Source organism: Hylobates moloch, unplaced genomic scaffold, assembly GCF_009828535.3.
Source record: "Hylobates moloch isolate HMO894 unplaced genomic scaffold, HMol_V3 SCAFFOLD_1, whole genome shotgun sequence".
Lineage (NCBI taxonomy): Eukaryota > Metazoa > Chordata > Mammalia > Primates > Hylobatidae > Hylobates > Hylobates moloch.
The window spans coordinates 104,831,791-104,855,024 of record NW_026652276.1 but is presented as its reverse complement, the minus strand read 5'-3'; the positions used below and the strand labels follow the sequence as shown (position 1 = coordinate 104,855,024).

General features: G+C 47.0%; 1 protein-coding gene across 5 annotated transcripts in view; it reads right to left on the bottom strand.

Annotated features, from left to right (window-relative positions):
- TPST1 (tyrosylprotein sulfotransferase 1) overlaps nt 1-10,767 on the bottom strand; it is a 194,574-nt gene extending 183,807 nt beyond the window's left edge. For 4 of the 5 annotated variants that reach the window (XR_009214910.1, XM_032757331.2, XM_058444308.1 and 1 more), the window contains exon 1: nt 10,539-10,764. The gene's annotated coding sequence lies outside the window, so the exon portion shown is untranslated. Of the gene's footprint in view, nt 1-10,538 lie in introns of all 5 variants that reach the window. The other variant, XM_058444300.1, reaches the window with a different exon arrangement.
- Nucleotides 10,768-23,234: the final 12,467 nt, after the last annotated feature.

The window sequence follows — 23,234 nt, the reverse complement described above, 5'->3', positions numbered from 1 at the left end:
ATATATATATATATATATAAAATATTAGGGTCAGGTATGGTGGCTCACACCTGTAATCCTAACACTTTGGGAGGGGAGGCTGAGGTGGGCAGATCACGAGGTCAAGAGATGGAGACCATCCTGGCCAACATGGTGAAACCCTGTCTCTACTGAAAATATAAAAATTAGCCGGGCCTGGTGGCATGTGCCTGTAGTTCCAGCTACTCGGGAGGCTGAGGCAGGAGAATGGCTTGAACCCGGGAGGCGGAGGTTGCAGTGAGCCGAGATCGTGCCACTGCACTCCAACCTGGTGACAGAGAGAGACTCCATCTCAAAAATATATATATATATTTAATATAATATAGATTAATATATTAAATATATATTTAAAACATATTAATATGTATTTATATAGTTAATGCATATATCTTATAAATTTAGTGTAATATATAATATATATCTATAAAAATATATATTTTAAAAACCAACAAAATATACATATAAATATATAATACATATTTAAAAACATATTAAATGTATATTATATATTTATATATATATTTTCGTTGGTGGCTTTTTTTTTAGGCAGGGTCTCACACTGTCACCCAGGCTGGAGTGCAGTGGCAGGATCTCGCCTCCCCTCCCAGGTTCAAGAGATCCTCCTGCCTCAGCCTCCCAAGTAGCTGGTACTACAGGTGTGTGCCACCACGCCATGCTAATTTTCATATTTTTTTTTATAGAGACAGGCTTTCATCATGTTACCCAGGCTGGTCTTGAACTCCTGGGCTCAAGCAATCTGCCTGCCTTGGCCTCCCAAAGTGCTGGAATTACAGGCATAAGCCACTGCACCAGCAACACCAATTCTTAACGACACTTCCGAACTCATTATATACAGCCAATTTTAATTGGATTTTGAAACCAAAGACACTACAAAAATAAATTGCAGCTCACTATTTACAAATAAATATAATTTAGATTTATACTTATAAATACTTAAAAATTACAAAAATATTAGTAAATATTAACAGTTAATATAGGGTAACAGTATTACTCTAAAAATGAAATAAAGGAGGACAATATTATATATGATTCTGTTTTTATGATGTGTTCAAAATAGATATTTCTATTCTATATAATATGAATCTATAAAGACAGAAAATAGATTAGTGGTTGTCTAGGGATGGAGAGGATGAAGAGTAGGAGAGTTGAGGACAATGGCTAAGGAGTGTGTGGTATGGTTTTTTTGTGGGTAGTGAAAATGTTCTAAAATTGATTGTGGTAATGATGTACAACTATATGAATATACTAAAAGTAAATGAATTTCACACTTTAAATGGTTGAACATGTGGCATGTGAATTATATCTCAATAAAGCTGTTACGAAACAAAAGGCAGGCTGGGAGCTACATGCTCCTTCTCAGGTGACTGTCTACTAAAACATAAAGTTTAAATATGATCTATAACTCCTAACATAATATCCAAAATGTCCAAGATACAATCAAAAGTCATTCATCATAGCAAGACCAGGAAAACCACAGTTTGAATGAGAAAAGACAACAGATGCCAACAACAGGATGAATCAGATGTTGGAATGATCTGACAGAGATTTTAAAGTAGCCGTTATTCTTTTTTTTTTTTTTTTTTTTTTTTGAGATGGAGTCTCACTCTGTCTCCCAGGCTGGATTGCAGTGACGCAATCTCGGCTCACTGCAAGTTCCGCCTCCCGGGTTTGCACCATTCTCCTGCCTCAGCCTCCCGAGTAGCTGGGACTACAGGCACCTGCCACCGTGCCCGGCTAATTTTTTGTATTTTTAGTAGAGACGAGGTTTCACCGTGTTAGCCAGGATGGTCTCCATCTCCTTACCTTGTGATCCGCCCACCTCGGCCTCCCAAAGTGCTGGGATTACAGGTGTGAGCCACCGCGCCCAGCCTATTCTTTAACAATCCATTACATACACTCTTTAAACAAATGACAAAATAGAAAATCTCACCAAAGAAGTAGAATAGACAAAAAAGAACCCAATAAAAATTATAGAACTGAAAAACAACCAAAATAATAACTCGGTGGGTTAGCTCAACAGCAGAATGAATATAATACAGGTAAGAATCAATAAACTTGAAATAAGAATTACCCAATCTAAACAACAGACAAAAAAATGAGACTGGAAAAAAATTAAAAGACAATAGTGCCTCATGTCCTGTGAGACCGTAACAAAAGATCTAACATTCAGTCACAGAATGAAAGGAGACAGAGAATGGTACTGAAAAATTATTCTAAGAAGTGACTGAAAACTTCTCAAATGTGGTAAAAGACGAATCTGCAGCTCAAGAAAGCAAGAGAACTCCAAACAGGAAAACCCAAAGAAATTCATGCAGACACATCATAATTTAACTTCTGAAAACTAAAGACAAAGAAAAAACCTCTAAAGCAGTTGGGGAGAAAGGATGTTACCTATAAGAAAATGAATTCTAATGACAGGGTTTCTCATCTGAAAAAAGTTTCTCAACATTTCTCAAATGTTAAAAGCAAAGAACTGTCAACCACAAATCCTATAAAAAGAAACAGCTGACAAAATCTTAAGAAAAAACAGGCCGGGCACGGTGGCTCAAGCCTGTAATCCCAGCACTTTGGGAGGCCGAGGCAGGCGGATCATGAGGTCAGGAGATCGAGACCATCCTGGCTAACACGGTGAAACCCCGTCTCTACTAAAAAAAAAAAAAAAATACAAAAAATTAGCCAGGCGTGTTGGCGGGCGCCTGTAGTCCCAGCTACTGGGGAGGCTGAGGCAGCAGAATGGCGTGAACCCGGGAGGCGGAGCTTGCAGTGAGCCGAGATCGCGCCACTGCACTCCAGCCTGGGGGACAGAGCAAGACTCTGTCTCAAAAAAAAAAAAAAAAAAAAACAAAGAACAAAAGATTCCATGGTTTATATCTAAGCCCTGAGAAATCAGAAAATAGAAAATGCACTGAGGTTGGGCGCAGTGGCTCATGCCTCAGCACTTTGGGAGGCCAAGGTGGGGGAATCACTTGAGGTCAGGCGTTCGAGATCAGCCTGGCCAACATGGGGAAACCCCGTCTCTACTAAAAATGCAAAAATTAGCTGGGCGTGGTGGCGGGAGCCTGTAATGCCAGCTACTTGGGAGGCTGAGGCAGGAGAATCTCTTGAACCCGGGAAACGAAGGTTGCAGTGAGCCGAGATCATATCACTGCACTCCAGCCTGGGTGACAGAGTAGGACTCTGTCTCAAAAAAAAAAAAAAGAAGAAAGAAAAGAAAAGAAAATACACTGATATCAATATATGAGCAATCACAGGTGCTTCCTACAACAGTGCTTACATACACGGGAATTATTTATTTCTTCCTACCCATCACCAATCCCAGTGAGATTCATTTAGGGCTTGCTTAAGGCATATTCCTTACTTCCTTAATGTTCTTAGTTAAAAAGAAATTGTTATGCCACTGTTCAAGATCTTTTATCAAATTGACAGTTTTTGTTCTAGTTAAAAATTCCAAAGCTCATGAGCCTAAAATCAAGAGCTATTTGTTTTAAAAAGATACAAGATCGACATACCTTAATCGTATGAAATAAAGTCTATTTTACATAGTATCTTCTAAAGACAAAGCCTGAATAAACCTCTGTAGTAACTGTCACAGCTTAACCACTTTAAAAGCCAAGATATTACAGAGCAAATAATATTTATCTTAATCCACTCTAATTTATAAAAATTGTTTTGGGGTTTTTTTGTTTGTTTCTTTTTGAGGCAGAGTCTTCTCTGTCGCCAGGCTGGAGTGCAGTGGCGCAATGTCGGCTCACTGAGAACTCTACCTCCCAGGTTCAAGGGATTCTCCTGCCTCAGCCTCCCGAGTAGCTGGGACTACAGGCACCCATCACCATGCCCAGCTAATTATTGTATTTTTAGTAGAGACCAGGTTTCACCACGTTGACCAGGATGGTCTCCATCTCTTGACTTAGTGATCCCCCTGCCTTGGCCTCCCAAAGTGCTGGGATTACAGGCATGAGCTACTGAGCCCAGCAAGATTGTGTGTTTTTAAAACAAGAATGACTACGCATATATGACCAGTGACTTGTTAAGCAGCAAAGAAAGAAACAGCTGGTCAGTTTGCAAAATCATGAGTTCAAGCTCTGTTTTATGTCACTTATCGACTGATTTATTCAACCAACTTTTATCAAGCTTCTAAAATGTATCAGGTACCATGCAAGGCAGTGATGAAAAGATAAATAAGGCATGGTTTCAGACTTCAAGGAATTCCTTAGCTACAAAAAGGGACCGGCTGGGCGCAGTGGCTCACGCCTGTAATCCCAGCACTTTGGGAGGCTGAGGCGGGCAGATCACCTGAGGTCGGGAGTTCAAGACCAGCCTCAATATGGAGAAACCCCATCTCTACTAAAAATACAAAATTAGCCGGGCGTAGTGGTGCATGCCCGTAATCTCAGCTACTCGGGAGGTTGAGGCAGGAGAATTGCTTGAACCTGGGAGGCGGAGGTTGCAGTGAGCCAAGATCGCGCCATTGCTCCAGCCTGGGCAGCAAGAGCGAAACTCCATCTCAAAAAAAATAATAAAATAAAATAAAACTAAAAATAAAATAAAAATGGACCCAGCAGATATAATTTAAATAAAATGTGATAAGTCCTTTAACAGGTAAATGTACACAGTACCAGGAAAGCAAGAAACTATGTCAACAAAGGCACTATTTATCCTGGGGGGTGTGTGTGTGTGTGTGTGTGTCTGTGAGAAAGAGAGAGAGAGGCAGACAGACAGACAGACAGACAGGGTCTCACTCTGTCACTCAGGCTGGAGAGCAATGGCATGATCATAGCTCACTGCAGCCTCAAACTCCTGGGCTCAAGCAACCCTCCTGCCTCAGCCTTCTACATGGCTGGGACTACAGGCATGTGCCATCACATGTGCCTGGCTAGTTTTTTCATATTTTGTAGAGACAGGGGTCTTGCTATGTTGCCCAGGCTGGTCTCAAACTCCTGGTCTCAAGCAATCCTCCCACCTCAATCTCCCCAAACTCTGGGATTACAGGTGTGAGCCACCACACCCAGCTATCTTGATATTTAAAGGATGAGTTACTACTATTGTTCTTCAGGGTTCTATCACTCCCTCTTTGGGCTCAGCCCAGTTCTCAGTCCTAGTTACCTATCACCATCTCATGGGAAGCATCTTTAAAGTAACAAGGTCTGCCCCTGCACCAGACCAAATGATACAGAATCCCTGTGGATGCCTCGATCCCCCATCCTCATTCTTTAAAAGCTCCCCAGGTGGTTTTTAAGTAGTGCCTATATTGAAAATCACTGAACCAGGCAATCTCACCTACTGCTGATGACTTCACTTTCCATTCTAGCACAGACCCTCCATATATATCTCCATCTTCAGGGCCAACTGCTCTCTCAGGCTATTTCCTGGGCATCAAGATGTTATCATTGGCTTTCTCTTTTTCCCTCAAAATTTGTTTCTTTTCCTGTATTTCCTACCTGGATGAACAGAACCACCATTACCCAGACATCCAAGCCTGAACTCAGTACGTCATCCTTAACCCTTCCTTCTCCCTCTCTCTCACCTATACACCTAACCAGTTCTCCTTAGTCCACAAATTCACTCCCAAATCTAACTCCTTGGCCTCACTAGCCTCATCATCTTTCACCTACATTCCTATAATGACCACCTTAATTGGTCTTTGTGCACCTAGTCTTGCCCCTCTCTAACCTGTTCTCTACAATGCTACCAGAGATCAGAGTAATTTTTCTGAAAATACACCTGGAGCCAGGCGCAGTGACTCACACCCATAATCCCAACACTTTGGGAAGTCAAGGCAGAGGGTTACCTGAAGCCAGGAGTTCAAGACCAGCCTGGGCAACATAGCAAGACTCCCATCTCTAGAAAAATAAATAAATATAATCAAAATATACCTGGTCACAATACTCATTCACGTTACCTGCCAGAGTAGGGGATGCAGACATGAATCAAAACCCATCCTGATTTCAAATCCCCACCCTTAGAGTAGAGAAAGACATGTAAACAAGTAAATGACAGTAGAGATGAAGAGAGATGGATTGCAGGCAGATGTGGGAAGGCTTTACTGCAGAGATAACCAGAAGCCTGTATAATCTACAGGTGGCTAAGTGGGAAAATGCATTCCATGGAGAAAGAGAAACATAAAGCCATTAAGGCATGTTCAGGTAATGGAGGTGATTTTATATGGCTGAGGCAAAAGGCAAGGCATGCAGCAAGACACAAAGCCTGAGATGGGAACAAGCCAGACTTTGTAAGATCTGCCCAGGAAGAAATCCTTCAAAGGTTCCTCGCTATCATCAGGATTATGTGTTAGGACACACAAGGTCATTCATGAGCGCTCCTATATACCTTCCCAGCCTCATTGCTCATTATGCCCATTCTCCAGCTTTTCCAAATTACCAGTTCTTTCCCAAAAGCACCAGGTTATCACACATTTTTCTTTGTTCTTTTTTTTTTTTTGAGATGGAGTCTCACTCTGTTGCCCAGGCTGGAGTCAGCTCACTGTAACCTCTGCCTCCCAGGTTCAAGCGATTCTCCTGCCTCAGCCTCCTGAGTAGCTGGGATTACAGGTGCCCGCCACCACGCCCGGCTAATTTTTGTATTTTTAGTAGAGATGGGGTTTCACCATGTTGCCCGGCTGGTCTTGATGGTCTTGATCTGTCTGCCTCAGCCTCCCAAAATGCTGGGATTACAGGCGTAAGCCACCGTGCCCAGCCTATGACACACTTTTCTATATGTTACCTTCTCTTCCAAAATGCCCATCTCCCCTTAAGTTTCCTTGTCTAGATTCAGCTCTTCTGAAAACTTAGTTTACTGAGCGCTATGTACCTGGCAATTTGCTAGAAACTGGAGATACAATGAGATACGACACAACCCTTTTTCTTAAAAGGTTCACTCTCAAGTCAGGGAGAAAAATAAGAAAACAGAACATTATAAAAAGTAAAAATGGGCTGGGCACAATGGTTCACGCCTGTAATCCCAGCACTTTGGGAGGCTGAGGTGGGCGGACTGCTTGAGGTCAGGAGTTTGAGACCAGCCTGTCCAACATGATGAAACCCTGTCTCTACTAAACATACAAAAATAGCTGGGTGTGGTGGCAGGCGCCTGTAATCCCAGCTACTCAGAAGGCTGAGGTACAAGAATCACTCAAACCCTGGAGGCAGAGGGTTGCAGTGAACTGAGATGGTACCACTGCACTCCAGCCTGGGCAACAAACGAAGACTGTGTCACAAAAAAAAAAAAAAAAAAAAAAATAGTAAAAATGGTATAAGTGGTAAAAATGGAGATGGAAGTATGTACTGGGTGCTGTGGAAACACAAAGAAAAGTCACCTAACCCAAACTAAGGAGGAGGGGTAGTCAGAAAAAGTCCTAGGTGCCTATAGACAGAAACTTGTCCTCACTCTCTCCAGGGTGATGCTCCCAGAGCACCCTGTAGTTATCTCTGTCACAGTCTTGATTTTACGGTAGTGAATGGTCTTTTTCTTTACTGCTTTTTTCTCTGGATCACAAAGGGCCCAGGAAGGGGATGTGCCCATGCTGCAGAAGGCCTGGAAGGACTGGCTCAACATGCTAAGGGTTTGGGAGCTGATGAGAATTTTTAAAGAAAGCAAGCAGCATGATCAGATTGATAGTTCAGAAATGGAACAAATTCCAGCAGCAATGTGGAGGATTAAGTAGACTACAGGACCCAGAGGTTCAGAAAAAGCATAACCAAGGTCTGAACCAGTCTTCTGGCAATGAAGAGAGAAAAAAAAAATAAGATCTTATAAAGACAGGAAAAAAAAAGATCTGAGGTAGCAACAACAATAGGATCTATGCTAGACTTAATGTGAGTAGAAAAGAAGATGATTTTAAGGTTTCTAGAGTAAAGATCTTAAAATAGTAATGTTTGTATATGTGCTTGAAGGGGGCTATGGGTGGAGAGAAAGGGAAGGAAAAGGTAACCACATTTGAAGTAATCAAGCATCCACATACAGCTATGCAGTAGGCAGATGAAAATTAGAACCTGAGGTTCAAGAGAAATGGGGACCAAATAGACGTCTTCGAAAACCATAAATATACAGGTGCTATTTGAAGCCATGAAAGGAAATGTAATCACACAAGGAAATTAGAGAAAAGAACAAAAATGAAACTCTAAGGAATGCCACGTTAATCTGAGAAGAATAAAAAAAGAAAAGGGAAGCATAAAGAAAAGCTTTGTTTTGGTCTGAACGGTGGAAACCTGAGGATGTATACCGTCCAACAGAAAAAATAATAATATGGGAAGAGATCAAAGATGTTAGCTTTCGAAAGGAAGACTCCTCTTCTTCTGAGATCAAAGGAAAGGATATTAGAAATCAGGTACAGACAAGCACAGACAAAAATGACCTCTCCTTAAGAGTTCAGGGCTGATGCCCACCAATTTATTCTGTGAAGTTAAGTGGCAAAATAAGCAATGAAGAGAAGGCAAGAGTAGGATAAAGAGTCAGAGAAGAATGGTAAAGATCTATAAACAGCCGGCCGGGCACGGTGGCTCACGCTTGTAATCCCAGCACTTTGGGAGGCCGAGGCGGGCAGATAACGAGGTCAGGAGATCGAGACCACGGTGAAACCCCGTCTCTACTAAAAATACAAAAAATTAGCCCAGAGTGGTGGCGGGCGCCTGTAGTCCCAGCTACTCGGAGAGGCTGAGGCAGGAGAATGACGTGAACCCGGGAGGCGGAGCTTGCAGTGAGCCGAGATTGCGCCACTGCACTCCAGCCTGGGCAACAGAGTGAGACTCCGTCTCAAAAAAAAAAAAAAAAAAAAAAGATCTATAAACAGCCACTTAGATTTTAGGACATAAGAGGAATCTAGAGGGTAAGTCAAAGGATCTCCAGGATCCAGAAGTGCAGAAACAGCACCTAGCAGTTTAGTTACATGATTTTTGCCAGCCTGCCCTGGGAGCCCAGGAGCAGAAAAAGCTGACTGATTCGTCCAGACTTGAGACCATCAAAGCAAAGGTGGCAAGAATAGTACAGGGCCAATGACAATGCTTTTATCATTTTAAAAAGTCTAACGTATTTTACTCTTTTTTAAAAATCGACTCACTATTTCCTCCGAGAGCGAGTGTTTGGAGAGGGGGAGGGAGAGGGGTGGATAATTCCTCTCTCACTCTTAGAGGACTTGTCAGAAGTTTCATTCTTAAGCATGTTTGGTCTGTACAGCAGCTGATTCCAGGAAATCCAAATCCTGATTCCTCCTGGATCTTAAAAGATAAAAATTCATTGCAGCTCCCTGGACTATCCAGCTAATAGATAAACATGTACAACATTGCTTATATACTACGCCACTTTAGCTGAGAGGTAGGGGCTCTTTCTTTCCTAAAAAGAAAGTTTCCCCAAACACTGCGGATGAAGATGGAGAGGGGATGGGGAGTAATTACACTGCAAAGCCCGCTGACTAGCAGCCTAAGAATCCTTTACAAAGGCAATTAACATAAAACAATACATGGCACGGATAGCAGAATTGTTTCTTCTTAATGAATGCAGTAAGTAATTGACCATTTAATCGCTTTACTGGAGTTCACCAATTTCTCTGGATATCTCCCATACCATTCTTCAGGCAGAGTCAAATCCCTGTGGACACTGGACTTCTTGCTACCATCATCTGGAAAGTACAAAACGCCTGGAAGGAGGAAGAGGCTAACATGCGTGACCACCCACCATGTGCCAGGCCTACTGTGTGCTAGACTCTGGGCAACGGACTTTACATGTTATGGGGTGCAGCTCATGTAACGACGAATGAAGACATTACACTATGGATCTGAGCCGGGCGCAGTGGCTCACGCCTGTAATCCCAGCACTCTGGAGGCCGAGGCAGAAGGATAGCTTGAGGTCAGGAGTTCGAGGCCAGCCTGGGCAACATAGAGACTCCAGCTCTTAAAAAAAAAAAAAAAAAGCGATGGATCTGGCATTCCAGCGAGTGGGAAAGTGTCTGGAGATTTAAGAGTAAGGGAAGGAAGAGGAGATCGCGATGGTGGGTGGTCAAAGTGAGGGGAGAAGAGGCGAGTTGGGAAAGGAAGGTGCTTAGGAGCAAAAGGGCAAGACCCAGGGACAGCTGGAGCGGGGCGGGCGACTGCCATGCAGACAGGACTACGTACAACGGGTAGGATGATGGGGCGAAGAGCTCAAGAAGCGCAGCCGGGGTTGAGGTGGAGGCAAATGTCCGATCCCGGCGAGACGAGGGTCTCATCCCAGGGGACTGCGGGGCTAGGACGTGGTCCCAGGGCTGCGAGAAGGGAGAGAAGGGGCAGAGGGGAGAGGCCCCCGCGGCCGGGGCGAAGCCGAGCCCGGGAAACGCCGGCGATGGGGGAAGGAGCGTGGGAGCAGGGGCCGGACGGGCCAGACCCGGGGCTCTGCGCTCGGGGGCGGGGTTGGACAACTGGGAGGCACCGGGCAGAAGGTGACAAGAGGCCAAGGGATGCCAGGACGGGGCACGGGGCCGGGTGTGAGGAGACGAGAGGGGAGCGGAGCCGCAGCGAGCGCCGCGTCCCCCTTACCTGGGATGAGTGAGGAGCCGCCGCGCCGCCTGGACGGCATCCTGGCCTCAGCCGCTGGTCCCACCGCCTTCGGTGGGGGGGCCACTCGGGAGCCCGCCCTCACCGCCAAGCGCCGGCAGCTGCCAGCCTGGACCGGCCCCGCAGAGCAGCGCCGTTCCGACCCGCAACCGAGGCCGCCTCAGCAGCGACTCCCGCGGTCGCCGACTCAGCGCCAACCGCCAGGGTCCGGGGCGGTGGCGGGATCACACATCTGCTGCGATTGGCTGAACGGACGATGTGTCGGCTGCTCTGATTCGTGAGTTCCGGCCGGCTGCCCACGGAGGGAGGCGGGGCTGGGAATGGAGCTGGGTCCGGCAGGCGCCGAGGGGCGGGGGTCTGACGTCGCAGCCCGCCAGCGCCCCCACAGCCCTTCCCTTGCGCGCTCCCGAGGGGGCTTCCCGGCAGCGGGAGGCCTGGCCGGGTGGTTGCCCCAGCAACGGCGCGCGTGGCCTGGCTGCAGGGGAGCAGCGGGCAGGTGGCGGTCCTCAACGCCCCCACCCCCAACGTGGGTGGCCCAGAGGCCTTCATCAGTGAAACCCTAGGACAGGAGAAGAAAATGAGCTTTTCCTGATAATTCCCCACCTCTGCTTCAGAGCCCACTTTTGCCCGCTGCTGGCAGAGAAGCTGCCATCTCCTGGGGGAGATAAAGCGCAAATACAAATAACGAACTCAAACACTATTTCATCCGCACGAGAGTGTAGACGTGCAATAGTCCCTCCCAACCACAGAGGTGGGGGGCTGACGCCCTAAAAGAAATAAATGAAAACTAGGGAGAAAAAGGCAAAGAAGCAAAAGAAAGGTGGAGAAAGGGCAGATATTTCACAAAATGATCCATTCATTTTACAGTTTCTTCCTACAGACACATCTATACCAGGTTCTGTCAAAGCAATTATTTCTACTCCGGTGACGTGGATTAGAGAAGGCATAAGTGCAGAATCTAACAGCTGTGTTTAAAATTGCTCTCTACTAGGCCAGGCGCGGTGGCTCATGCCTCTAATCACGGCACTTTGGGAAGCCAAGTCTGGTGAATCACCTGAGGTCAGGAGTTCGAGACCAGCCTGGCTAACATAGTGAAACCTCGTCTCTGCTAAAAATACAAAAATTAGCCAGGCATGGTGGCAGACGCCTGTCGTCCCAGCTACTGGGGAGGCTGTGGCGGGAGAATTGCTTGAACCCGGGAAGGTAACTACCTTCCTTTGCATATAGTATAATATTTTCAAAGTTCATCCATGTTGTAGCATGTATCAGCACTTCATTCCTTGTTATGGCCGAGTAATAGTCCATTATACAGACATCATCTTTTTTTTTTTTTTTTTTTTTGAGAAGAGTCTCATTCTGTCTCCCAGGCTGGAGTGGAGTTATGTGATCTTGGCTCACTGCAACCTCCACCTCCCAGGCTCAAGTGATTCTCGTGCCTCAGCCTCCAAAGTAGCTGGAATTACATGCATGTGCCACCATGCCTGGCTAATTTTTATATTTTTAGTAGAGGGGGTTTCATCAAGTTGCCCAGGCTGATCTTGAACTCCTGGCCTCAAGTGATCTGCCTGCCTTGGCCTCCCAAAGTGCTGGGATTACAGGCATGGGCCATCGTGCTTGGCTGGACATCATCTTTTATTTATCCATTAATCCATTGATGGACAACCGTTTCTACATTTTTGGCTATTATACATGATGCTGCTATGAACATTTGTGTAGAAGTTTTTGTGGGTGGCCAGGCGCAGTGGCTCACGCCTGTAATCCCAGCACTTTGGGAGGCCAAGGCGGGCAGATCACAAGGTCAGGAGATCAAGACCATCCTGGTTAACACGGTGAAACCCCGTCTCTACTAAAAATACAAAAATTTAGCTGGGCGTGGTGGCAGGCGCCTGTAGTCCCAGCTACTTGGGAGGCTGAGGCAGGAGAATGGTGTGAACCCGGGAGGTGGAGGTTGCAGTGAGCCGAGATTGTGCCAGTGCACTCCAGCCTGGGCAACAGAGCGAGACTCTGTCTCAAAATAAAAAAAGAAGTTTTTGTGTGGACCTCATTTGATCTTTACAGCAACTGTCCAAGGTACATACGATATCTCCTTCTACAGATAACCAGCTGACTGGGTGTGGTGGCTCACACCTGTAATCCCAGCACTTTGGGAAACCCAGGCAGGAGGATCCCGTGAGTCCAGGAGTTCTAGGCTGCAGTGAGCCATGACGGCACCACTGCACTCCAGCCTGGGTGACAGACTGAGACCTTGCTTCTCACCCAAAAAAATTAATACATAATTTTATATATATGTGTGTGTGTGTGTGTACGTGTGTGTGTATATATGTGTGCGGGTGTATACACACACAGAGAGAGATAGATAAGAAAACTGACTATAAGATGGTAGACAGCAATTTTGTTGTTTGTTTGTTTGTTTTTGTTTTGAGATGGAATTTCGCTCTTGTTGCCCAGGATGGAGTGCAATGGTATGATCTTGGCTCACTGCAACCTCTACCTCCTGGGTTCAAGTGATTCTTCAGCCTCAGCCTCCCCAGTAGCTGGGATTACAGGCGCCTGCCACCATGCCCAGCTAATTTTTTTGTAGTTTTATTAGAGACAGGGTTTTGCCATGTTGGCCGGGCTGGTCTCAAATTCCTGACCTCAGATGATCTGCCCTCCTCCACCTTCCAAAGTGTTGGGATTACAGGTGTGAGCCACCACGCCCAGCCTTTGTTTTGTTTTTAGAGACAGGGTCTCGCTCTGTTGCCCAAGCTAGTCTTGAACTTCTGACCTCAAGCGATCCTCTAACCAGTCTTTTAATGTTAAGCAAGGGCCAAGTTACATTCTGCTTTCTACATTTCAGACCTCTTCAGGAAAAGGACTCACCATGACCTCAGTAATACAGAAGCCACCACCAGTGCACAGCCCCTGCCAGGCTCGTTCCACAAAGTAGAGATGGAGATCCGAGATGACCTCCCACACTGCCCAGAAAATCCTTCCCCTACCTATAAGACCTAGAAAAAGAATTGAGTAGCCACGTGGGGAGCTGACACTGGTCCTCCTAGCACGTATTAAACTGTGAGAACGAATTCTAGATGTGGAGAATTCAGTAAGAAGACAGGACACGAACCTTTCAGTGAAACCTGTCACACAGCAGGATGTCTCACTGAGCAGGACAGCTTCAGGTGATCCGGGGACTACACTGTCTATAGCTGACAGGGTCCAGCCTCTGAGGCAGAAGTAAGAAGCAGCTTGATCTGAAGCAAAGCTCAGGGTTATTGAGAACAAGATGAACTTTTCCTGCTTTCTAAATCTGCCCAAACACATATGTGCTAGAAGGAAAAAAAGACTCCAAAATATACTCAAGTGAAAAGAACAAAGTTCAAAACAGTGTGTGTAATATACCCATTTGTATATATTTAAAATACACATACACACACACTTGTTATTTTCAGAGGAAATATCAAGAAAGATGCACACATTAAATTGGTAACAGTGTTGTCTCTGGGAGGGAAACTGAAGGACTTGGGCACAGGAATAGGAAAGAAACTAATTCTTTGTTATGTACTCTTGGGCACCTTTAAAAATTATGTGCTATGTGCTTGGATTACCTTTTTTTTTTTCTTATTTTAATAGGCAGGGTCCCATTCTGTCACCCAGGCTGGAGTACAGTGGCATAGTCATAGCTCACTGTAGCCTCAAACGCCTGGGCTCAAGCGATCCTCCCACCTCAGCCTCCTGAGTAGCTAAGACTACAGGAGCACACCATCCACTCCCTGCTAATTTTTTTTTTTTTTTTTTGAGACAGAGTCTCACTCTGTTGCCCAGGCTGGTGTGCAGTGGCATGATATCGGCTCACTGCAACCTCTGCCTCCCAGGTTCAAGCAATTCTCCTGCATCAGCCTCTCAAGTAGCTGGGATTACAGGTGCCTGCCACCAGGCCCAGCTAATTTTTGTATTTTTAGTAGAAACAGGGTTTCACCATGTTGGCCAGGCTGGTCTCGAACTCCTGGCCTCACGTGATCTGCCCACCTTGGCCTCCCAAAGTGCTGGGATTTCAGGTGTAAGCCACCGTGCCCAGCCTTTTACTTTGTTTTTTGTTTGTTTGTTTTTTTTGTAGAGATGGGATCTTGCTATGTTGCCCAAACTGCTCTTGAACTCCTGGGCTCAAGCACTCCTCCAACCTTGGCCTCCCAACGTGGTGGGATTATAGGCATGAGCCATCACGCCCGGCCTGGATTACCTATTTACAAGGAATGAATACATAACTTTTTTTTAAAGGAAAACTCGTTCCTGAAAAACTGTCCAAGCCTGTATGCACATCTGATTCACACCACATTTCTATTCTTCTGTGTAATTTAATGAGCCTCATAGATTCTGAACACTCTTTCTGTGTTTCTATTTTCTCTCCCGGGCTTTACCTCTCCAGGTGATCAGCCCAGAATTAGATCACCTCACCAGAGGGCATCAGCCAGGTATGGTGGCTCACACCTGTAATGCCAGCACTTTGGGAGTCTGAGGAGGGCAGATCACTTGAGATCAGTAGTTCGAGACCAGCCTGGTCAACATGGTAAAACCCAACCTCTACTAAAAACACAAAAATTAGCCAGGTGTGGTGGTGCACACCTGTAATCCCAGCAACTCGGGAGGCTGAGGCAGGAGAATCGCTTGAACTCAGGATGTGGAGGCTGCAGTGAGCGGAGACTGTGCAACTGAACTCCAGCCTGAGTGACAGCGCAAAACTCTGTCTCAAAAAAATTAAAAAAAGATAACCTCGATCGGGCACGGTGGCTCACGCTTGTAATCCCAGCACTTTGGGAGGCCGAAGCAGGTGGATCATGAGGTCAGGAGATAAAGACCACCCTGGCTAACACGGTGAAACCCCGGCTCTACTAAAAATACAAAAAAAGTAGCCGGGTGTGGTGGCGGGCGCCTGTAGTCCCAGCTACTCAGGAGGCTGAGGCAGGAGAATGGCGTGAACCCGGGAGATGGAGCTTGCAGTGAGCCCAGATTGCGCCACTGCACTCCAGCCTGGGTGACAGGGCGAAACTCCATCTCAAAAAAAAAAAAAAAAAAAAAAGATAACCTCACCTGTGTATAGATGGCTTTTCCCCATCTTCAGGCAATTCAAAGGGCTCACAGCCTGTTTTCTTCCAAACAGCCTATGCAACCCTGGCAGAGCCGAGAAGAGGAGAAAATGGGCCAGTGCTTGCTGCCATCCCAGTGAGAGCTGCGAGTCTCTCTCCTCTAGGTCAGCCTTTGCACCACTTCTACCTTGGGAATTCACCTCTAGAGAAGACCTGGCCAAGGATGAGTGAGGACTCCTTACTACAGCAACCTCACCTCCTGGAAGGAAAGTCTATGCAACATATCTAGGAATGTGCAGGCTTTGAGAACTGAAAAGGCAGCATTGTCCTCCAGCCCTTTTGCTTTGGGGGTTGTTGGCATTGCTTTGCTCTGAAGAAGGACACAGGCCCTGCGCAGTGGCTCACGCCTGTAATCCCAGCACTTTGGGAGGCCGAAGCGGGCGGATCACGAGGTGAGGAGATCAAGACCATCCTGGCCAACATGGTGAAACCTCCTCTCTAAAAATACAACAATTAGCCAGGCATGGTGCTGCGCGGCTATAGTCCCAGCAACTCAGGAGGCTGAGGCAGTCAAATTCCTTGAACCCAGGAGGCAGAGGCTGCAGTGAACCGAGATAGTGCCCCTGCACTCCAGCCTGGGTGACAGAGCGAGACTCTGTCTCAGAAAAAAAAAAAAAAAAAAAAAAGGACACAAATGCAGCAAAGCTCTCTTGATGGCATTTTCATTCTGGGGTCTGGCATGGAGGGAAGATGGTGGCAGAGGTGGGAAATGGCAGAGGTGGGAAATGGCAGAGATGGGGAGTCCCTCAGAAATGAAAAATTTGAGGCCAGGCGCAGTGGCTCATGCCTGTAATCCCAGAATTTCAGGAAGCGAGGCGATCAGATCACTTGAGGTCAGCAGTTCGAGACCAGCCCGGCCAACATGGTGAAACCCCATCTCTACTAAAAATACAAAAATTTGCTGAGTGTGGTGGTGGGCGCCTGTAATCCCAGCTACTCGGGAGGCTGAGGCAGGAGAATCACTTGAACCCAGGAGGTGGAGGTTGCAGTGAGCTGAGATTGCACCACTGCACTCTAGCCTGGGAGACAGAGCAAGATTAGCCTAAGTTGGCCCCCCTGCCCCCCCTCCGGCGGGAGACGGGAACCCGGACTCGAAAAAAAAAAAAAAAAAAAAAAAGGAGATGAATGTGTCTGTCACAACCAGCAGCAACTGGCCTGGCACTGGATGGATGTTTGGATGGACGGACAGGTAATGAATGGCTAGATGAACAGCAAACGCTGCAATTGTCAAAGAAGGCCAGCAGGGCACGGGAGCCGGGAGCCGGGAGCCGGGACCCAGGGAGAACAGGAGGACACTTGGGTCACTCAAGGTCCTGCCAGGAAAGGCCAGGGAGACTCCAGGTGAGGACTCCAGAGCCAAAGATCTTTGACGGAGAACTGAGAGTTAAGCTTTCACTCCACCTAAAGTGACCTAAAAGCCCTGGCTAATTTGGGACGAGATGAAACACTTACCTGCACACAGCATCAGAGAGTCAGTGGCCTGTGGGAGGCACCTCACAGTTCTCTTGAAGCTTCCGGGATACAGGGATTTAAGGCAGAAAGAAAAGGGTGATACAATTTAAAGAAAAAGAAAAATGTGAGCAGGACTCCTGACTTTCTCCACCCCTAGATCCTGGAAAACTGGGCAGGTCAGGCCCCTCAGCCACATCATCATTTGAAAATGAAAATTCAGCCCAGCCTATGAGCAGGCATTTTCCAAGTGGCTACAGAATTCCTGCACCTTCCAAAAATACCTCTTCATGCAACTCCTGCCAGGGAGAGAGGGCCACATGCCCAGGCTGGAGCCGACCAACTGGGCTTCCTGAACCCGGGAGCTGCCACCATGTGCTCTGCAGACCCCAGATTCAGGAAATGTCCACTGCTTCATAGGGAAACCCAGAAGACAGCTGTGCTGGGTTCCAGGCTGAGAGCAAAGCATCCTCTAGTTTTACTTATGACCAAGGAGACTGTAAGGCTTCCAGGAATGTTTTCCAAACCTCACCATGCATCTAAACTACCTGCATAGCTTAGTAAAGTAAACACCAGCCTCTCCGCAGTTTTAGGAAGCAGAAGATCTGGGAGGAACTCCCCACAACCCCCACAGTGAGACAGGGGTGGGCTAGTGATTGACGGGCAGCATTAGGGTGTCTTCAGAGAGACTGGCTGGTGATATGCTGTTTCTTGAAATGGGAGCAATTAGCTGGTTTATTTACTTTGTGAAATTTCATCAAGCTACATATACATGTGGGCTTTTCTGTATTTTTTTAAATTCTATTTTATTTTTATTTAATTGAGACAGGTGTTTCACTGTATTGCCCAGGCTGGTCTCGAACTTCTTGGGCTCAAGTGATCCTCCCGCCTCAGCTTCCCAAAGTGCTGGGATTATAGGAGTGAGCCACCATGCCTGGTCTTTTCTGTATGTTTGTTACACTTCATTTAAAAAGAAGAATAATAATAGAACTATGCGAGGTGGTTCACACCTGTAATCCTAGCACTGTGGGAGGCCAAGACAGAGGATCGCTTAAGGCCAGGAGTTCCAGCCTGGGCAACATAGAGAGACCCTGTCTCCACTTAAAAAAAAAAACAAAGGTCAGGCACAGTGGCTCACGCCTGTAATCCCAACACTTTGGGAGGCCAAGGCATGAGGATTGCCTGAGGCCAGGAGTTCAAGACCAGCCTGGGCAACACAGGGAGCTCCTCAGCTCTACAAAAAACGTTTTAAAAATACCCATCATGGGCCAGGCACGGTGGCTCACGCCTTTAATCCCAGCACTTTGGGAGGCCGAGGAGGGTGGATCACAAGGTCAGGAGATCGAGACCATCCTGGCTAACACGGTGAAATCCCATCTCTACTAAAAATACAAAAATAAAATTTGCCAGGCATGGTGGCAAGCGCCTGTAGTCCCAGCTACTCAGGAGGCTGAGGCGGGAGAATGGCGTGAATCCAGGAGGCGGAGCTTGCAGTGAGCCGAAATCGCGCCACTGCACTCCAGCCTGGGCGACAGAGCGAGACTCTGTCTCAAAAAACAAAAAAGTTAGCCAGTGTAGTAATGCATGCCTGCAGTCCCAGCTACTTGGGAGGCTGGGCAGGAGCATCTCTTGAGGCCAGGAGTTTGAGACCAGCCTGGACAACATAGTGAGATCTGCTCTCTACAAAAATAGTTAACCAGGTGTGGTGGTATGCACCTGTAGTCCCAGCTACTTGGGAGGCTGAGGTGGGAGAATTGCTGGAGCCCAGGAGTTTGAGACTGCAGTGAGCTATGATCATGCCACTGCACTCCAGCCTGGGCAACCGAGGAAGATCTGTATATAAAAAAAAAAAAAAGCCAGGCACAGTGGCTCACGCCTGTAATCCCAGCACTTTGGGAGGCCAAGGCAGGTGGATTGCCTGAGGTCAGGAGTTCAAGACAAGTTTGGCCAACATGGTGAAACCCTGTCTCTACTAAAAAATATTAAAAATACAAAAAAATTAACCGGGCATGGTAGCGTGTGCCTGTAATCTCAGCTACTTGGGAGGCTGAGGCAGGGGAATTGCTTGAACTAGGGAGGTGGAGGTTGCAGTGAGCTGGGATTGCACCACTGCACTCCAGCCTGGGCGACAGACTGAGGCTCTGTCTCAAAAAAAAAAAAAAAAAAAGCTACCCAATAAATTCTGTTCCCCTACCAGGTTTGAGAACTGCTGAGTTGGCGATATAGGCTTAGATTACACTAAAGGGGGGTGCTGAGTGCTTCTAAGCACCCAGCTTCTAAGTATGGGGTGGCATAGTTCCAGGGGTATGCCTTCCCCTCTTAGGCAAGTCTAGGACTCTCAGAGTGGGGAGAAGCTCCAGGAAGGAGAGGCTGAGTGGGAGGTGCTTTAGGGAGCAGCTGGCCCTTCCCTGTCCACAGATGCTGACCAGTGACACCAGCACAGACCAGGACTGACTGCCACACTACCCTACCTGCACCCTACCCCTTGGACAGGGCCTGCTCAGGCCCCTGGCGATCTGCTTCAAGAGTGTCATTTCCTCCTGTGGCTTAGCTTTCCCTCCCTGGTTAAAGAGACTGGAAGGGGGCCGGGCACAGTGGCTCACGCTTGTAATCCCAGCACTTTGGGAGGCTGAGGTGGGCGGATCACGAGGTCAGGAGATCGAGACCACGGTGAAACCCCGTCTCTACTAAAAATACAAAAAATTAGCTGGCGTGGTGGCGGGCGCCTGTAGTCCCAGCTACTCGGAGAGGCTGAGGCAGGAGAATGGCGTGAACCCGGGAGGTGGAGCTTGCAGTGAGCCAAGATCTCACCACTGCACTCCAGCCTGGGTGACAGAGCGAGACTCTGTTTCAAAAAAAAAAAAAAAAGAGACTGGAAGGGGCCAGGTGCAGTGGCTCACGCCTGTAATCCCAGCACTTTGGGAGGCCAAGGCAGGCAGCTCACTTGAGGTCGGGAGTTTGAGACCAGCCTGGCCAACATGGTGAAACCCATCTCTGCTAAAAACACAACAATTAGCCGGGTGTGGCGGTGGGCACCTGTAATCCCAGCTACTCAGGATGCTGAGGCAGGAGAATTGCTTAATCCTGGGAGGCAGAGGTTGCAGTGAGCCAAGATTGCGCCACTGTGTTCCAGCCTGGGCAACAAGAGTGAGACTTTGTCAAAAAAGAAAAAAAAAGGGTGCAGTGGCTTACGCCTGTAATCCCAGCGCTTTCAGAGGCCAAGGCAGGCAGATCACCTGAGATCAGGAGTTCGAGACCAGCCTGACCGACATGGCAAAACCCTGTCTCTACTAAAAATACAAAAATTAGCCAGGTGTGGTCCCAATTACTTGGGATGCTGAGGCAAGAGAATCACTTGAACAGGGGAGGTGGAGGTTGCAGTGAGCCGAAATCACGCCATTGCACTCCAGCCTGAGTGACAGAGCGAGACTCTGTCTCAAAAAAACAAACAAAAAAAAGGAGGCTAGAAGGGCTACCAGCTTCTTGCCACCCTCCCAAGTCCCTTTCCCAGGTCAAGCACCTTCTTCAAGGGCTAGAAGACTCTTGCAGGATCCAGGGGACACCAGCACACAGGCTTTGCCAAAGCCCCACACCAGGCACCGTTCTAGGCTCTGAAGACACAGCAGTGACCAAGACAGTACCTGCTACCATTCCTTTTTTTTTTTTTTTTTTTTTTGAGTCTCACTCTGTTGCCCAGGCTGGAGTGAAGTGGCACAATCTTGGCTCACTGCAACCTCCGCCTCCTGGATTCAAGTGATTCTCATGCCTCAGCCTCTCAAGTAGCTGAGATTACAGGCGCGTGTCACCATGCCTGGCTAATTTTTGTATTTAGTAGAGATGGGGTTTCACCATGTTGGTCAGGTGGGTCTCGAACTTCTGGCCTTAAGTGATCCGCCTGCCTCAGCCTTCCAACATGCTGAGATTACAGACGTGAGCCACCATGACCGGGCCCTGCTACCATTATTGGGCTTACAGTTTAGTGGAGAGTCTGGCAATCAATTACATATGAAGGGTTCAGAATATGCCACCCTCAAATATACCATTTTGGCATAAGGCTTATTTTGAGCTGAAGGCAATTAAGAAACAAACAGCAAACATAGGAGCTCTCTGTCTTCCCCCTTTCTCCCTAAAATTGGAGCATAAATTTCCCTTTTCTAAAGGAAATTTATATTAGTTGTTCTCTGAAAGCAACTGGCAGATAACTCTTATCGCACAAGACTAAGAAACCTTACTAAATTGGCCAGGCATGGTGGCTCACCCCTGTAATCCTAGGACTTTGGGTGGCCGAGGTTGGAGGATCACCTGAGGTCAGGAATTTGAGACCAGCCTGTCCAACATGGTGAAATGCAGTCTCTGCTAGAAATACAAAAATTATCTGGGCGTGGTGGCAGGTGCCTATAATCCCAGCTACTCAGGAGGCTGAGGCAGAAAAACTGCTTGAACCCAGGAAGTGGAGGTTGCAGTGAGCAGAGATTGCGCCACTGCACTACAGCCTGGGTGACAAAGTGAGACTCTATTTCCAAAAGAAAAGAAAAAAAAAGAAAGAAAGAAACCTTACTAAATAACCTTTCTCTTCCATTAGTTTCCCTCAGATACTTAACTTCCCACAGTTTATTGTACATGAAAGCCCATGTCTCCCTCCTTCCTCCCCACTACTAAATTAGATATATAAATCTTTAATTCTAAATACTCAAAGAGCCAGCTGGGTTTTTTTGTTGTTTCTCAGATGCATGTGAAATAAACCTTTTCTCAGCTGGGCGCAGTGGCTCAGGCCTGTAATCCCAGCACTTTGGGAGGCTGAGGCAGGTGGATCATGTGAGGTCAGGAGATCGAGACCAGCCTGGCCAACATGGCAAAAACCCATCTCTACTAAAAATACAAAAAATTAGCTGGGCGTGGTGGCAGTCACCTGTAATCCCAGCAACTTGGGAGGCTGCGGCAGGAGAATCACTTAAACCTGGGAGGCAGAGGTTCCAGTGAGCCGAGATCATGCCATTACACTCCAGCCTGGGCAACAAGAGCAAAATTCTGTATCAAAGAAAAAAAAAAAACACTTTTCTCCTGTTAATCTGTCTTTTGTCAGTTTAATTTGCAGGCCCCAATCACTGAAACTAAGAAAGGTAAAGGAAAAGCATGAGTCCAAGCATAGTGGCTCATGCCTGTAATCCCAGCACTTTGGGAGGCTGTGGCAGACAGATCACAAGGTTAGGAGTTCGAGGCCAGCCTGGCCAACATAGTGAAACCCTGTCTCTACTAAAAATACAAACATTATCCGGGCATGGTGGCGTGTGCCTGTAATCCCAGCTACTTTGGAGGCTGACGCAGAGAATCGCTTGAACTTGGGAGGTGGAGGTTGCAGTGAGCCGAGATCGCATCACTGCACTTCAGCCTGGGCAACAGTATGAGACTCTGTCAAAAAAAAAAAAAACAAAGAAAAGGAAAGAAAGAGAGGAAGGAAGGGGAAAGAAAGAAAAAAGGGAGAGAGAGAAAGAAAGAAAAGAAAAAGAAAGAAAGGAAGGAAGAAAGAGAAAGAAAGAAAGGAAGGAATAAAAAGAAAAGGAAAGAAAGAAAGAAAGAAAGAAAGAAAGAAAGAAGAAAGAAAGAAAGAAAGAAAGAAAGAAAGAAAGAAAGAAAGAAAGAAAGAGGAAGGGGAGGGGAAGGGAAGGGAAGGGGGAGGAAGGAAGGAAGGAAGGAAGGAAGGAAGGAAGGAAGGAAGGGGAAGGGAAGGGAAGGAGGAAGGGAGGGAAAAGAAAGAAAGAAAAACATGCTTAGCAAAAGCACTCAAAGCCATGATGACTTACTCATCCCTTAGTGTGCCCAGGGCTCCACTTCTATTCCTTTCCTCCTGCAGCTCCATCCACCTGTGTTTCCCAGCATAACTCTGCCAGCAAAACTTCAGCCAACCTTCACATCACACCACGAAAGCCAATTCCGCTAGGCAGGGACCCATCTCTACCACTCTTGTGATCTGTACCGATTTTTTTATTTCCTTCTTTCCTTCCTTCCTTCCTTCCCTCCTTCATTCCCTCCCTCTCTCCTTCCTTCCCTCCCTCCCTCCATTCTTCCCTCCCTCCCTCCTATTTTCCTTCCTTCCTTCCTTCCTTCC